This window comes from Muntiacus reevesi, chromosome X (genome assembly GCF_963930625.1).
Source record: "Muntiacus reevesi chromosome X, mMunRee1.1, whole genome shotgun sequence".
Taxonomy (NCBI): Eukaryota; Metazoa; Chordata; class Mammalia; order Artiodactyla; family Cervidae; genus Muntiacus; species Muntiacus reevesi.
Window position 1 is genome coordinate 65135366 of NC_089271.1, and position 16230 is coordinate 65151595.

Here is a 16230-nt window from a genome sequence, read left to right on the forward strand (position 1 = left end):
TTTCTTGATTGAGATTTGGTAGTTTATAGTTCTGAGATATTGATCCATTTCTTCTAAGTTGTTGAATTTATGAGTATAAAGTTGTTTTATATTTATTATTCTTCTAATGGTTTCAAGATCTGTGCCAATTATCCCTGTTTCATTCAAGAACCAGCTTTTTGTTTCCTTGATTTTGCTCAATTGCTTTCTCATTTTCCAATTTCATTGATTTCTGCTCTTTATTATTTCCTTCATTCTTCTTACTTTGGGCCTATTTTTTTTCTTCTATTTTCTTGGAATAGGAACTCAGATTATGAGTCTGGGGCCTTTCCCCTTTTATAAGGTAAACATCTAATGCCACAAATTTCCCTCTAAGCACTGCTTTAGTTGCATCCTACAAATTTTGACAGGTTATATTTTAATTTTCAATCAGTTCAATGTATTTTTAAATTATTTTGAAACTTCCTTTTTGACCCACAGATTGTTTAGAAGTCTGTTGTTTAACTTCCAAGTGTGTGGAGATTTTCTTGTTTGATTGGTTTTTTTAATCAACTTGTAGTTTGATTCCATTATAGTCGGAGAATACACTCAATATGATTTCAAATATTTTAACTTGCTTGAATCTGTTTATATATAGTCTAGGATATGGTTTACCTTAGTGAATGTTCCGTGAGTGCTTGGAAAAATATGTATTCTGCTCCTGTTGGGTGGAGTTTTCAATGTATGTCAATTAATCTTCGACAAAGGAGGCAAGAATATACAATGGAAAAAAGACAACCTCTTTAACAAGTTGTGCTGGGAAAACTGGTCAACCACTTGTAAAAGAATGAAACTAGAACACTTTCTAACACCATACACAAAAATAAACTCAAAATGGATTAAAGATCTAAATGTTAGACCAGAAACTATAAAACTCCTAGAGGAGAACATAGGCAAAACACTCTCCGACATAAATCACAGCAAGATCCTCTATGACCCACCTCCCAGAATATTGGAAATAAAAGCAAAAATAAACAAATGGGACCTAATGAAACTTAAAGCTTTTGCACAACAAAGGAAACTATAAGCAAGGTGAAAAGACAGCCTTCAGAATGGGAGAAAATAATAGCAAATGAGGAAACAGACAAAGGATTAATCTCAAAAATATACAAGCAACTCCTGAAGCTCAATTCCAGAAAAATAAACGACCCAATCAAAAAATGTGCCAAAGATCTAAACAGACATTTCTCCAAAGAAGACATACAGATGGCTAACAAACACATGAAAAGATGCTCAACATCACTCATTATCAGAGAAATGCAAATCAAAACCTCAATGAGGTACCATTACACGCCAGTCAGAATGGCTGCTATCCAAATGCCTACAAGCAATAAATGCTGGAGAGGGTGTGGAGAAAAGGGAACCCTCTTACTCTGTTGGTGGGAATGCAAACTAGTACAGCCACTATGGAGAACAGTGTGGAGATTCCTTAAAAAACTGGAAATAGAACTGCCATATGACTGAGCAATCCCACTCCTGGGCATACACACCGAGGAAACCAGATCTGAAAGAGACACGTGCACCCCAATGTTCATCACAGCACTGTTTATAATAGCCAGGACATGGAAGCAACCTAGATGTCCATCAGCAGATGAATGGATAAGGAAGCTGTGGTACATATACACTATGGACTATTACTCAGCCATTAAAAAGAATTCATTTGAATCAGTTCTAATGAGATGGATGAAGCTGGAGCCCATTATACAGAGTGAAGTAGGCCAGAAAGATAAACACCAATACAGTATACTAATGCATATATATGGAATTTAGAAAGATGGTAACAATAACCCTATATGCAAAACAGAAAAAGAGACACAGATATACAGAACAGACTTTTAGACTCTGTGGGAGAAGGCGAGGGTGGGATGTTCAGAGAGAACAGCATTGAAATATGTGTACTATCAAGGGTGAAACAGATCACCAGCCCAGGTTGGATGCATGAGGCAAGTGCTCAGGGCTGGTGCACTGGGAAGACCCAGAGAGATGGGATGGAGAGGGAGGCAGGAGGGGGATCGGGATGGGGAACACATACAAATCCATGGCTGATTCATGTCAATGTATGGCAAGAACCACTACAATAATGTAAAGTGATTAGCCTCCAACTAATTAAAATAAATGGAAAAAATAATAAATCCTATGGATTGTTGGGTTCTTCTGATTTTGTCAAGTAATTCTTTCAGTTATTGCAAATGGAATGCTTAAGTCCCCAACTATAAGTGTGGATTCATCTATTTCTCCTTTCAGCTCTTTTAGTTTTTGCTTCTTGTATTTTGCCCTGCTGCTTGATACATTCACAATTAGGATTGCTGTCTTCCTGATAAATTTATCCATTCATCATTATGTAATATCTTTCTTTTTCCCTAGTAATTTTCTTTGCTCTAAAGTCTACTTTATCTGATATCAGTACAGTCTGTCTTGCTTTTTAAAATTAATGTTTGCATGACATATCTTTCTCCATCTTCTTACTTTCAACTTACCTATATTGTTATGTTTAAAGCAAGTTTCTTGTGGACAACGTATAGTTTAATGTTTCTTAGCCCACTCTGTTAATCTCTGTATTTTGGTTTTAATATATAGACCATTTACATTTAGCATAATTATTAATATGTTAGGATTTAAATCTGCTACTTTATCTTTTGTTTTCTATTTCCTTTTTCTGTCTTCATGTGGGTTACTTGAACATTTTTTAGAATTCCATTCTGATGTATCTAAATGTCTTTGAGTGTATCTCTTTATATAACATTGATGAAGGCATTTATAGGTAGAGATAGAGATATCTATATAGATAGATATCTCATAAGATATAGATCTTTTCATAGTTGCTGATATTGTCATTTTACCAGTTTAAGTGAAGTGTATAGTAACCTTCCTCCCTTTATATCCTTTTTAGCCTCCATTTATAATTATCTTAACTATTTCCTCTAGATTCATTTAGAACTACATCAGACAGTATTATAATTTGTTTCAACCATAAAACATAATTTAGAAAATTTAAGAGAAAAAAGTTCAACATTTGCCCATATTTTCACTTACTCTATGTTTCCTTCCTGATGTTCCAAAATTCCTTCTTTAATCATTTCCTTTATATTTAAAGATTTTCGTTTAGCTGTTGTTTCAGTGTAGGCCTCCTGATAACAAATTCTTAGTTTTTCTTTCTCTGAGAATGTTTTGATTTCCCCTCCATTGCTGAAAGATATTTTCATTGGACATAGGATTCTAGGTTGACAGCTCTTTTCTTTTAGCACTTGAAAAATGTGCTACTTTTTTTTTTTAACTCCATGGTTTCTGATGAAAACTCTACTGACAGTTGGATTGTTTTTGCACTATGGGTAATTGTTTTTCTCTAACTGCTTTCACGATCTTTTTCTTCATCTTTAGTTTTCAGAAGTTTATTTGACTTGTCTTGGTGTGAATTTCTTTGGGTTTATCCCATCTGGGTTTGTTCACCTTGAATCTGTAGGCTTATGTCTTTTACTAAATTTGGGGAATTTTCACCCTTTATTTCTATTTGCTTTCTGAGTCTCTGATGATATAAAACTTAGATATTTTATCATTGTCCCATGTCTCTGATGCTCTGTTCATGCTTTTTAGTCTATTTTCTCTCTGCTATTCAGATTGTATAATTTCTGTTGTTCTGTCTTCAAGTTCACAGATCCTTGCCTCTGTCATATTATTTCTTCTATTTAGCCTAACCAGTGAGTTTTTATCATTGTATTTTTAAGTGCTATAATTTACTTTGGATTCTTTTTGTATCTTTTGTTACTTTGGTTGAAATTTCATATTTAAAAAAAATTAAATAGTATTTGTTGAAGCACTTTATGATGGCTACTTTAAAATCCTTGCTTCGTAATGCCAACATCTGATTCATCTTGGTGTTAGCATATGCTGATTGTCTTTTCTCACTCATGTGATTTTCCCAGTTCTTGGTATGATAAGCAATTTTTTAATGCATCCTGGACATTTTGAATATTATGTTAGGAGATTCTAAATCCTATTTCAATCTTGTGTTTTAGCAGGAAGTTATTCTATTTAGGTTTAACAGGTAGGTCCTGGCCTACCTCTGTGTGCCATGGTTCCAATGACAATTTAGTTTTTAGAGCCCTTGTACTACTATTCGGGTATTTTTGTTCACCTTACTGGTGCTCCACATGGAAGTAGAATGCAGTTCTCCAAGACTGATACTGCTGTGGGGTTTGAGGGGGGCGGGGGGTAGGAGACACCAGGCCTGTGAAGGAAGAAAGCTCTTCCCTAGGCCAGATGCCTGTAGGCCTCCCACTTGATCCCTACTGGTATCCCCAGTGGTGGCAGAAGATGCTTCCCCAGGCCTCTCACCAAGTTCTTGGTAAGCAGTGAGAGATACCAAGATTGCAAAGCAGAGAGTACCTCACCCAAACAACTCTCTGGACAGCCCGATGCCAAGAGGGTTCTCACTCAATCTCTACTAGTGTCATCAAGGAAAGAAAGGCTTACCCAGGCCACCTTCTGTCACTAGGTGGATGGCTGGGAGATGCTGGACATGAATTGCCTTCTGCCACAAGGTGGAGGGTTGAGAAATGCTAATAAATCCCATTTAAGAATCCAGACCACCAGAAAGCTCAAAGATTCCCAGTTTGCTTTGGCAGCATAGGACTCACACTTTTAGGTGCAGGATATGAGAATGAGGTTTGGAAACCTAGGACCTAATCATACTTCTTGTCTTTGGACAAGCCATTTCACCTGTCTGAGCCTCAAGTGCCTCCTTTGTAAAATGAAGTAAAGGTTGTATGAAGGCTTAAATGATCTTGGTCTGTATCAGGCCCTCAACAAAGAAGTGTGTGTAAAAGGATAAAAGCCGGGGCAGCCAGAAACACTTTTTTGCTCCAGATTTTAAAAATTATACAGCAAAGTAGACTGGAAAATGTCAAATCTTAACATTTTGCCACATTTGCTTCAGATCTTTTCTAAGAAACAGCTAATTACAGATCCAGCTGTGAGCCCCACCCCATGCTGGCCTAGAGGAAGTCAGAATCCCAAATTGGCTCTTTCTAATTCCCATGCATATATTTATACTTCCACCACATACATATGATCCATAAAATATATATATATATATATTGTTTTATGCATGTTTTTAAACTTTGTATAAATGGCATCATATTGTTCATACATATTCTTATGCAAATTTCTTTTTTTAAATCATTATGCTTTTGAGATTTATCCATGCTGATACATGGGTTGCAATTTATTCATTTTTATTGCTGTATACTATCCCATATAGTTCAATTCAGTCACTCAGTCATGTCCAACTCTTTGCAACCCCATAGACTGCAGCACACCAGGCTTCCCTGTCCATCACCAACTCCTGGTGCTTGCTCAAACTCATGTCCATCGAGTCGGTGATGCCATCCAACCATCTCATCCTTTGTCATCCCCTTCTCCTCCTGCCTTCAATCTTTCCCAGCATCAGGGTCTTTTCCAATGAGTCAGTTCTTCACATCAGGTGGCCAGCGTATTGGAGCTTCCATATAATTGCTGTACCACAATTTATCCATTCTCCACTTGTTAGACATTTAGATTTCTTCTCATTTTTCATTGATTATAAATACACTATGAAATGCCTTTTAAAGCTCTCAAAATATCTCCAACTTCAAGTTTAGTAAAGTTCAGTGGCAGCTACATTTCCAATCAGTATTCCTCATATGGTGTCTATAGGAAATGCCAGAAAGGTCTGTTAAGCACGATGTGACCCATTTTGGTTGGGTAGGAGCTGGTTATATCAGTGGACTGAATCCTGTGTGGAGTTGTTGTGGATATTCAGGACCCACACATTTAGGACTCACACACATTTTTTTTCAATCATTCTCAACCCCTTGACCCCATCTCATTGTGGTCCTATTAAAATTCCTCCTGTCCCTGTCACTTTCATGTCCACCCCTTTCAGTATACAACATGACATGTCCTCAGTGTCCCTCCCTCTTCCATAATTTTTTTGGTTAGTCTGCAGTCCTGTGGCCCCACAGAAGGGAAATGGCTTAAGGTTTACTGAGCGTCTGCTTTGTATACTAACACCAAGTTAAGTGCTTCAGGTGTCCAGTATCATTAACAATCCCACCCAGCCCTCCAAGCAGTTGCTATCGTTTTCATTAAAGAGATGAGGAAACATCCAAAATGGCAGCCAAAATGGGTTGAGTGCAACACTCATATGTATGGGTGTTGTGGGCACTAGGGAATGGGGATGTTGGTGGGGCAGAGCTCTGCTGTGCCTCTGAGCAGCCCTTGATGGAGGAACTGGACTTATCTCTCTCTTTGGAGGTCTTGTTAACCATCCTGTAATAGAATTCTTCCTTTCAGTGGATGTGTCCTAATCTTCTCTTGAAGTATCCCATGGAGTCGGAGCTGGATAGGAACACAGATCGCATCTGCAGAGTCCTATGTGTTATATACCATACCCACTCATTCTTACACATGCACATGCTCCTTACTAACCTAGACCAACAAAGGGTCCAACATTTTAACTTTCTGCAACATGTCACTTGACCTAGAGATATCTTGTTTACACCTCATACCTACTCTGTGATGATGTGGTATTACGATTTTCTTTTTTTTTCTGGTCTGGATGTTGAACCTCAGAAAGATTAAGTCATTTGTTCAGGGTCCCAGAGCTGGAGAGAAGTGCTGGGAGGCAGGATTCTATTTTTTTTCCCATTTATTTTTATTAGTTGGAAGCTAATTACTTTACATTATTGTAGTGGTTTTTGCCATACATTGACATGAATCAGCCATGGATTCACATGTGTTCCCCTTCCCGATCCCCCCTCCCGCCTCCCTCTCCATCCCATCCCTCTGGGTCTTCCCAGTGCACCAGCCCTGAGCACTTGTCTCATGCATCCCACCTGGGCTGGTGATCTGTTTCACCCTTGATAGTATACTTATTTCAATGCCATTCTCTCTGAACATCCTACCCTCGCCTTCTCCCACAGAGTCTAAAAGTCTGTTCTGTACATCTGTGTCTCTTTTTCTGTTTTGCATATAGGGTTATCGTTACCATCTTTTTAAATTCCATATTTTTGTGTTAGTATACTGTATTGGTGTTTATCTTTCTGGCTTACTTCACTCTGTATAATGGGCTCCAGTTTCATCCATCTCATTAGAACTGATTCAAATGAATTCTTTTTAATGGCTGAGTAATAGTCCATAGTGTATATGTACCACAGCTTCCTTATCCATTCGTCTGCTGATGGACATCTAGGTTGCTTCCATGTCCTGGCTATTATAAGCAGTGCTGCGATGAACACTGGGGTACACGTGTCTCTTTCAGATCTGGTTTCCTCGGTGTGTATGCCCAGGAGTGGGATTGCTCAGTCATATGGCAGTTCTATTTCCAGTTTTTTAAGGAATCTCCACACTGTTTGGAGGCAGGATTCTAAACCAGAGTGATGTGAGGAGGCCCCTGGAACACTGACTCCAAACTAAAGTTTAGGTGTCACTCTTCTTGGTCAGATGGGCTCCATTCTTTTAGTCCATGAGCACTTAGAATGTGGCAGGCTTAGTACCAAACAGTTGGTGCCAAATGAGATTGACTTCAGGGAATCTAGAATTGCTCTGGTACCACCCAACTTGCCTCTGGTCCCCATCAAGGAACAGTATCTATATTGAGTGTGCAGTGCTGTGCTTAGTCGCTCAGTTGTGTCTGTCTCTTTGTGACCTCATGGGCTGTTACCTGCCAGCCTCTTCTGTCCATGTGGATTCTCCAGGCAAGAATACTGAAGTGGGATTGACATGTCCTCCTCCAGGGGATCTTCCCAGCCCAGGGATCGAACCCAGGTTCCTGCACTGCAGTCGGATTCTTTACCTTTTGAGTCACCAGGGAAGCCCATGAATATTGGAGTATTGAGTGAGCACTTTATAACTCCCTTTTCATCCCTTCAGTCAGCCATTCCATAATTTATTCAATAAGCATTTGAGTGCCTCCTATGTGCCAGGCTCCTTGCTCAGAGTTGGCGATTCAAGAATAAGGAAGCCATAGTCTCTGGTCTCAAGGAACGCACAGTTTAATAGCAGAACCATACATTTAAATGCATAATTATCATCCAGTAGGTAAATGACAATGGTGTAGCATTGGCCTCAATGCAAGAATTCAAAGGAGGAAATCCCCAGCTCTGCTTGCATGAGTTAGGAAAGAGTTCACAGGGGAGATGAGGCTTCAGTTGGGTCATAAAGGATGGGTAGACATTTTCTAGGTAAGCTATGGGGTGGCATTCCATGCCGAGGGTAGAATAAGGGCAAATATGGAGGTGTGTTTTGGAAATAATAAGTAACTCAATGTAAATCAGAGATCTCAGTTGAGGTGCTGAGATGACCCAGGAAGTTAATATAAGTGAGTGAACAGGTCATGTACAAACAGAATAGCATGAACATAGTTAGTGGCCCTCCATGCCTGGAGCACCAAAGGGAAGTATGGGGACTGTGGGAAACTGGACAGTAAGTCCCAAGGGGACTGCTGCTTCTGAGCTCTGCTACTCATCATCATCTGGAATTATTGGCCCAGTGCTGCCACATTTTCCAGTTTTTCAAGATGCCAGAAATTAATATTTTTAATGTAAAATACTGTCACTTTTCAATGCTGACAGTGATTTCAAATGTGTAAGCTACACCATGAAAACATCTCCACAGGCCAGTCCTTTATGGCCTCTGATATGACTATAACATGAAGAGCAGAGGGAGCGGGGAAAAAACACCAGGGCCAGATTCCTATCCTTCCCCTCTACAAGTAACCCCACTCCTGGGTGATGCAGAAGTATGTCCACCTGACTTTCAAACTCAGCTTTCAAACAGCAGACAGCATAAAATGATATTCAAGAAGTTGGAGAAGAAAAAAAAATAGGAGGAGGATTTCATATCACCTCCCTCTTTCCCTTTCTGGGTGAAAACATTTAGTGTCTGGCTTATTTACTCATCTGATCCTGGCCCTCAGCTGGTGATTCTCAGCAGGCTAGGGGTGGGATAGGATGGAAAACAAAAGGAGTTCAAGAATGACGTGGTGAGGACTTTTCTCAGAAGCTGCCCACACAGGATGTGGCTTCCCTTCTCTTTTCCCCTCACCCCTCAGTTCTGGGCTCCTCTGTGAGGCTTGCCAGCCCTGACAGAAGCATACAGCTGCCACAGAGCCCAAGTGCTTTCTTTCGGGTAAGAGGGAGTAGGCTGACCTGGAGTGGAGACTGGAGGCCTTGCTTGGGAACAGAGCCCTTGCAGGCATCACGGATGAAGCCACCCCATCAGGCCTTGCCCCTGGGTGTTCTCTCCCCTCCCAGTCTGTCTGATTCCTAGTCTGTGTTATTTTGGCAGGAAAACATCTAGGATGTGTTCAGCGCACAGGGTCAGGAGAGTGAACTAGTCTTTGAAACAAAAGCCTGAAACTCCACTCAGTGGACTTCAAGCTCCTGTGGGGATGCAGTGGAGTGGGTGACCCAATATACTGCTCTGGTGAGAGATTGGTGGTCCCAGTTCACCCCCAGTAGGGTTCTAAGAGAGGCCAGCTGACTTCCTGGCCTCACTGTTTCTTTGCCCTACTCTGCCCCCCATCCACGTCTTCCCTGAGAGCAGGGCTCAGTTGCTCTGTTCTCTGTGTCTGTGAACTGTTCCTCAATCCTAATCCCTTTTTCAGGTCATTAAGAGCCTGAGGTGTCAGGGCCAGGCCAGGGTGGGATATCCTGGAGCTGGAGGGGGTAGGAACTATATACCACACCTATTTGTAAGCAATGATGCAAGGAGCCCCGAGGAGGATTTAAGAAGCAGAATGTGAAGAAGCTGAAAATCAAAGCTGAGCAGAGTATTCAGTCAAGAAGACAGTTCCTGAACCCAAAGAAGGAGTTGCAAGGACTCTGTAGAGTAAGCAGAGAGCATTGGGCCTGAGTTGAAGGTGTGGACCTACTGTGTGCCTTGGACATGGAAGGTACTTTATTGCATAAGTGAACAGATGGATGAATGAACCAAGTGAAAACATGTAATTCAGAGCTCTCACAGACCCAAGTTGTGTCACTTCTGTCCAGAATTCTCTGGTTGCCCTCTCCTGTCATGCATCTGCTCTGTGCCAGGTATGCAAGGTGGTGGGGCAGAGAGAGGAAGGTTTGGCTTGGTGCTGCCACTGGCATGCCCATAGTTGGCTTGGGGGAGGCAAGCATGCACTCCAACCCATCAGACCTAATAAATAGCCAGTTCGCTGTCACCTCATTCACTATCCTAAATTCATTTTCCTAGAAAATATAACCTTCTTACACACATAATTCCACCCCAAAGATCCTGCTTGAAGTCTCTGCAACTTTGTGTGTTAAACTTTGTGTGTCAAACTTTGTGTGTCAGAATCAATGATGCACAAAACATTATTAATTATGTTACTAATGTATGCCATTTTTTGAGAATGTTCCAGGTTATAAGGCAGTTTCCACGTATTATTTGAAACCTTTGTGCTAACTTGATGAAGCAGATGTTACTATTCCTATTTTACACATGAGGAAATAGACCATGACATTTCCTTAGGAAATTGCCCCAAAGTCACCCAGTAGACCGCAAAACTAAGATTTGAGCCTAGGTCCTCTGGCCTCAGGCCTGTACGCTCTCTGTTACACCTTGTTCCTTCACAAATGACTTCTTTAGACCCCCTGTGCACATTTCAGCACTCTTTTCCAGGGCCCATTTCCTCAGAGGTTACTGTCATTGAGACTCCCTGAGGCTTCCTCTTGACCAACGAGGTCCCTGTCCCTCTTGGACCATACACAAGTTTATTATTTTGGCAAATATTTACTCTCCATCTTACCTAGGATTTGTGTTCCTAAGCCTTTGTCCTTCTCCTGCTCTCGGCAGATGGAAATCCAAGTTTTAAGTAGGACCTTTCTTGAAAAGGAGTGGAGATTCTGCAAGGACAAAATAAACTGACCAAGCTGGGAGGAGGCTAGTTTAGTCCTACACCTGAAGCAGGTATTTTTTCTGTCAAAACATACCAGCCCTCTTTTGTGTCACACACTCTGTGGGTGGTGATGGCGTACAGAGATGAATGAGGCCCAGCCCCTGTCCTTAAGGGGCTCCCAGGCTAGTTGGGAGGTTGGTGGGAAGCCAGTTCCAGGTGGGCACTGTCAATGCTATAGTCATAGAAGACAGGAGACTGGAGCTGAAGGGACACAGGTCAACCTTAGGTCTGGCAGACTGGAACTCAAGGCAGACAAGCACAGTGGGGAAAGTGAGAACCAATCATGAATCCAAAGAAGCAGCAGAAGCAGATATCTGGTGCCAACGTGGTAGCAGTAGAAGACATCTTGGCTCTTTGGATTCTCACATGCTTGTGTTGCAGGAAGGGAGACCCCTTCTAGGGCCTGAAACTGGGCTCTTGTCTGACACTCAGAAATGAATTGTCTGAAGAGACACGTGTGCTGACAAAGCAAGAGATTTTATTGGGAAAGGGCACCCGGGTGGAGAGCAATAGGGTAAGGGAACCCAGGAGAACAGCTCTGCCACATGGCTTGCAGTCTCGGGTTTTATGGTGGTGGGATTAGTTTCCGGGTTGTCTTTAGCCAATCATTCTGACTCAGAGGCCTTCCTGGTGGTGCATGCCTTGTTCAACCAAGATGGATGCCAGAGAGAAGGATTCTAGGAGGTGGTCGGACATGTGGTGTCTCCTTTTGACCTTTCCCGAATTCTTCTGGTTGGTGGTGGCTTATTAGTTCCATGTTCTTTAGCAGGACCTCCTGTCATAAAAAAAAAACTCATGCAAATGGATACTATGGTGCCTGGCCAGGGTGGGCGCTTTCAGTCGGTGTGCTTCCCCTAACACTTGGGGTGAGAGGTTGTTTGCTGAACCATGAAAGATGCTGGAATTCTTGACCTCCGGAGGAGAAGAATTCAATCTGGGGCCAGAGACGAGGTTTGATCGCTCAAAGCTTTTGTGTAATACAGTTTTATTAAAGTATAAAAGAAATAAAGAAAGCTTCTGACATAGACATCAGAAGGAGGCAGAAAGAGTACCCCTCTGCTAGTCTTCCAGTTCAGTTCAGTTCAGTTCAGTTGTTCAGTTGTGTCCGACTCTTTGTGACCCCATGAACCACAGCACACAGGCCTCCCTGTCCATCACCAACTCCCAGAGTCCACCCAAACCCATGTCCATTGAGTTGGTGATGCCATCCAACCATCTCAGCCTCTGTCGTCCCCTTCTCCTCCTGCCCTCAATTCCTCCCAGCATCAGGGTCTTTTCAAATGAGTCAGCTCTTCACATCAGGTGGCCAAAGTATTGGAGTTTCAGCTTCAGCATCAGTCCTTCCAATGAACACCCAGGACTGATCTCCTTTAGGATGGACTGGTTGGATCTCCTTGCAGTCCAAGGGACTCTCAAGAGTCTTCTCCAACACCACAGTTCAAAAGCATCAATTCTTCTGCGCTCAGCTTTCTTTATAGTCCAACTCTCACATCCATACATGACCACTGGAAAAACCACATCCTTGACTAGATGGACCTTTGTTGACAAAGTAATGTCTCTGCTTTTTAATATACTGTCTAGGTTGGTCATAACTTTCCCTCCAAGGAGTAAGTGTCTTTTAATTTCATGGCTACAATCACCATCTGCAGTGATTTTGGAACCCAGAAGAATAAAGTCAGCCACTGTTTCCACTGTTTCCCCATCTATTTGCCATGAAGTGATGGGACCAGATGCCATGATCTTAGTTTTCTGAATGTTGAACTTTAAGCCAACTTTTTCACTCTCCTCTTTCTTTAGCTGGATATTATATAGCTACTAGAAATGGCAGCCCACTCCAGTGTTCTTGCCTGGAGAATCCCAGGGATGGCAGAGCCTGGTGGGCTGCCGTCTATGAGGTCGTACAGAGTCGGACACGACTGAAGCGACTTAGCAGCAGCAGCAGCAGAAGTCTGCTAATTAAGGAAAGGAAATGTCTCAAAACTCAGAGAATGGCACCAGGCCCCTCACCCACAACATGCATTTTGAGATAACATTGGCACCAGCTGAGTCGTGCCATCCATAAAAGATTGACATGAATCTTGAAGAAAGGCAGATTTCCATACAAATATATAGTTTCATTAACATAGATTAGGAGAACAAAGTATGAGTATAACATACTGGTTTGTCAAGTCAGTTCTGAGCCTTTAGGCAGAACCGACTTGAAGACAGAGTCTAGGGTAAATACATAGTACATTAACATAGCTTAAGACAAACATTTCTATAAGAAAAATGCATTGGTTAGCTCAAGGTTTGAAAAAAGTTAAGTTCAAGTGGAACCAGGTGTCATTATGGCAACACAGAATTTTAAGAGAAACCCCTTTTTAAATTTGTATAGAGAAGGGGAAAAAATATAACACTAGTTTGTTTCCTCCTACCACTTAAGAGAGAGATTAAAAATGTCTGACACGTGCAAACTATTTCCTTCATTTGGAGACCAATGGCCTTCCTGCCTGTTACCCTCTCAGGGGCCCATCCAACACAACAAGAGACCAGGATTTAGGACATCAGACTTAATCCCAGTCCCTCCCAGTTTTGGAACTCTTCCTCCCATTGAGTGGAAGGGAAGGTACTGCTCCCTAAACAAGGACTCAAACCCCCTTTAGTATGAGAATCAACCAGTATCCTTGTCAGTGGGCCCCTCCCACCCCCATCCCAGTGTGGCTTGGGCCCCCACAGAACTCTCCAGATTGTATAAGGAGAATGGTTCACGGAAACTTCCTAAATGGGGTGGCTCTGGCTATAGATCAGGCTAGAAACTCCCACATTGTGGCCATCAGGGTCCGAGCTGGCTCTGGATGGGGGGATGGTGGGGGGGGGCAGCTAGAACTCAGCAACCTTCCGAGCTTCTAGCACATGCGTGCATGTGTGCTAAGTTACTTCAGTCATGTCTGACTCTTTGCAACCTTAGGGACTGTAGCCTCCCAGGCTCCTCTGTCTGTGGGATTCTCTGGGCAAAAATACTGGAGTGTGTTACCAATGTCCTCCTCCAGAGGATCTTCCTGACCCAGGGATCAAACCCACATCTCTTAAGTCTCCTGCATTGGCTGGCAGGTTCTTTACTACTGAGTCATCTGGGAAGCCCCTTCTAGCACACAGTAGGTGCTAAAATTAAAGAACAACCCAGCCAGGGCATGAGAATCAGTCTGAGTACAATGTCTGAAGGGTGTAGGGGAAACTCAAGGCAGAAAGGCAGATTTGATACAGAATGCAATATCTAGGGAGGGTGGGGAGCAGGCCTTGGCATTCAGTGGGAATCTAGTCACCCATCCCACAAGCCCACACAAGGCATGGGGTCTAAGCACAGTTCTGACATTGAGGGAAGGCAGGGACTGGCTGGAGCCAAACCTGCCAACTGGCTCCCCAGCAACCAGCTGAGACTCAGGACTAGATGGCAGGTCCCCTGGGTAGGGGGTGAAGCTGATAGATAGATCAAGGACAGTGGCCACAGGCACAATGGCTGGTCAGGAAAACCAGCCCCTTCTGGTGGGGGTACAAGGGCAGTGGAAGGTGGGAGGCCCCCATGGCCTCTGGGGCTCAGTTCACTCCCAGCCTTAGGTGCAATGCCCAGGGCAGCATGTACTTTTTGCCATGCCCACTCATACTGCTTGCTGAGGAGGAACCTCCTAGTGCCCTGTCAGGCTGGGTTCACATTGATTCCAGAGTTGGGCCAAGTTTGAGCCGACAGAAAGTCTTTGATCATCCTTGCGGACTGAGATAGGCCTGGGGCAGGCAGGGATTGACATATGAATAGCTTTTCCTTCACTCAGAGTTTAAAGATGACCATGTGTGCCTTTTTATATCATGTACAGACCACATGCCTATGGCATGCACAATTTGCATTTTTACAGAACTGGCAATGGCAAATGTCTGCTAAAACTGCTTTAGTGTATTTGTTTGTTTAATATGACTGAGAACTTATGGATGCCAAGGTCTGAGTGGGAGCTCCCCTAGCTTTCTTAAGCCCCCTCCATGGACAGGTATAAGTACCTAAAGAGAGCTGCAGACCTCACCTCCCTGTTCCCAGTCCAGGGAGACAGTTTCTTGTTCATAGCCAATGATAATCAAGGCTGCCTCATGGAAACAGTGGGGCTCATCCACCATTGGTCTTTGGATGTTGCTAAGTGCTTTCATTGGTCCGTTCCCCTATCTCCCTGGGCCCTACATTCCTAGCCTTTTAAGGTTTGGAGTTTCTTTTCTCCTAGGCTTGCCCACAGCCCCATCTGATAGGTATAACACCGAGTCTCTTAGACAACACAAGACAGCCTATCTTCCTGGAAAAGTATCGACCCTAAAAAGCCATCCCTAAAATTCTCACAGTACTAAGGCAACTCCAGATACTCAGAAGAAGGTGTTGATCAGGCCAGGTGTTGGAAATGGCAGAAATCTTGTGCTTCCCAATTCCCACATCTTTAAACAAAAAGAAAAATACTCTGAGCTCCCTGAGGGCTGATGTGAGAATGAACTCATCAGAATGATCACGAATGCACTTTGCCAATATAAAAGTGAGCTGGCAGTATTCATGATCGCTAAGGAATCTGGCCCACTTCCTCCTCTTCCTGTGGTTACGAATGCAGATAGCTTATTAAAGTTGAGAGTCTGGTGGCACTGATAAATGAGCCATACCTTCTGGATTCTGGCTTCCAAATCCTGGGCTGAGGATTATGTTCCCTTCTCTGGTGACATTTCAAGGACAGACACTACAAAGAGAGGAGTTTAGGGGTCACCTTTGCCCTGTGTTTCTGCTTCTCAATGTCTTTACCTTGCTGGAAAAGCCCCTAGTGCTGGCTCAGAACAAAATTTAGATGTAACAAATAAATGAGTTCTCCTGTGCCAGCTAGTTTAAGCCAGAAAACAATGTTACCAATTTAGTGTTGTTATTATTATCAGGGTTATACAAATGGGAAAACAGAGGTTCAGAGAGGTTAAATGACTTCTCCAAAGTCACACAGCTAATAAGTGGCAGAGCTGGTATTAAAATTCCGGGGTTTTTTTGTTGTTGTTCAAAATGCAATGTCACATGCATACACTCCAGCTGTTATTCATACTGAAAGTGGTAAAGCTGAAACATGGCTGCCCCCTTAGTTCCCTGCTTCTTATACACACTCACTTCATCATCCTTTTTGCCCACCATCCTGAAACCATACCCAGGAACCCACTTTCCCTCATGCTTCCCCCAAGGGATCTCCTCCATTATACTGCCCCTACTTGTGTTTGAGTATTTCTCAGTAAAT

At 42.7% G+C, this 16230-nt stretch overlaps 1 protein-coding gene across 1 annotated transcript in view; it reads left to right on the plus strand.

Moving 5' to 3' along the window:
• The window catches only part of NHSL2 (NHS like 2), a 307160-nt gene that overhangs the window by 173188 nt on the left and 117742 nt on the right, over positions 1 to 16230 (plus strand). The window lies entirely within an intron of this gene.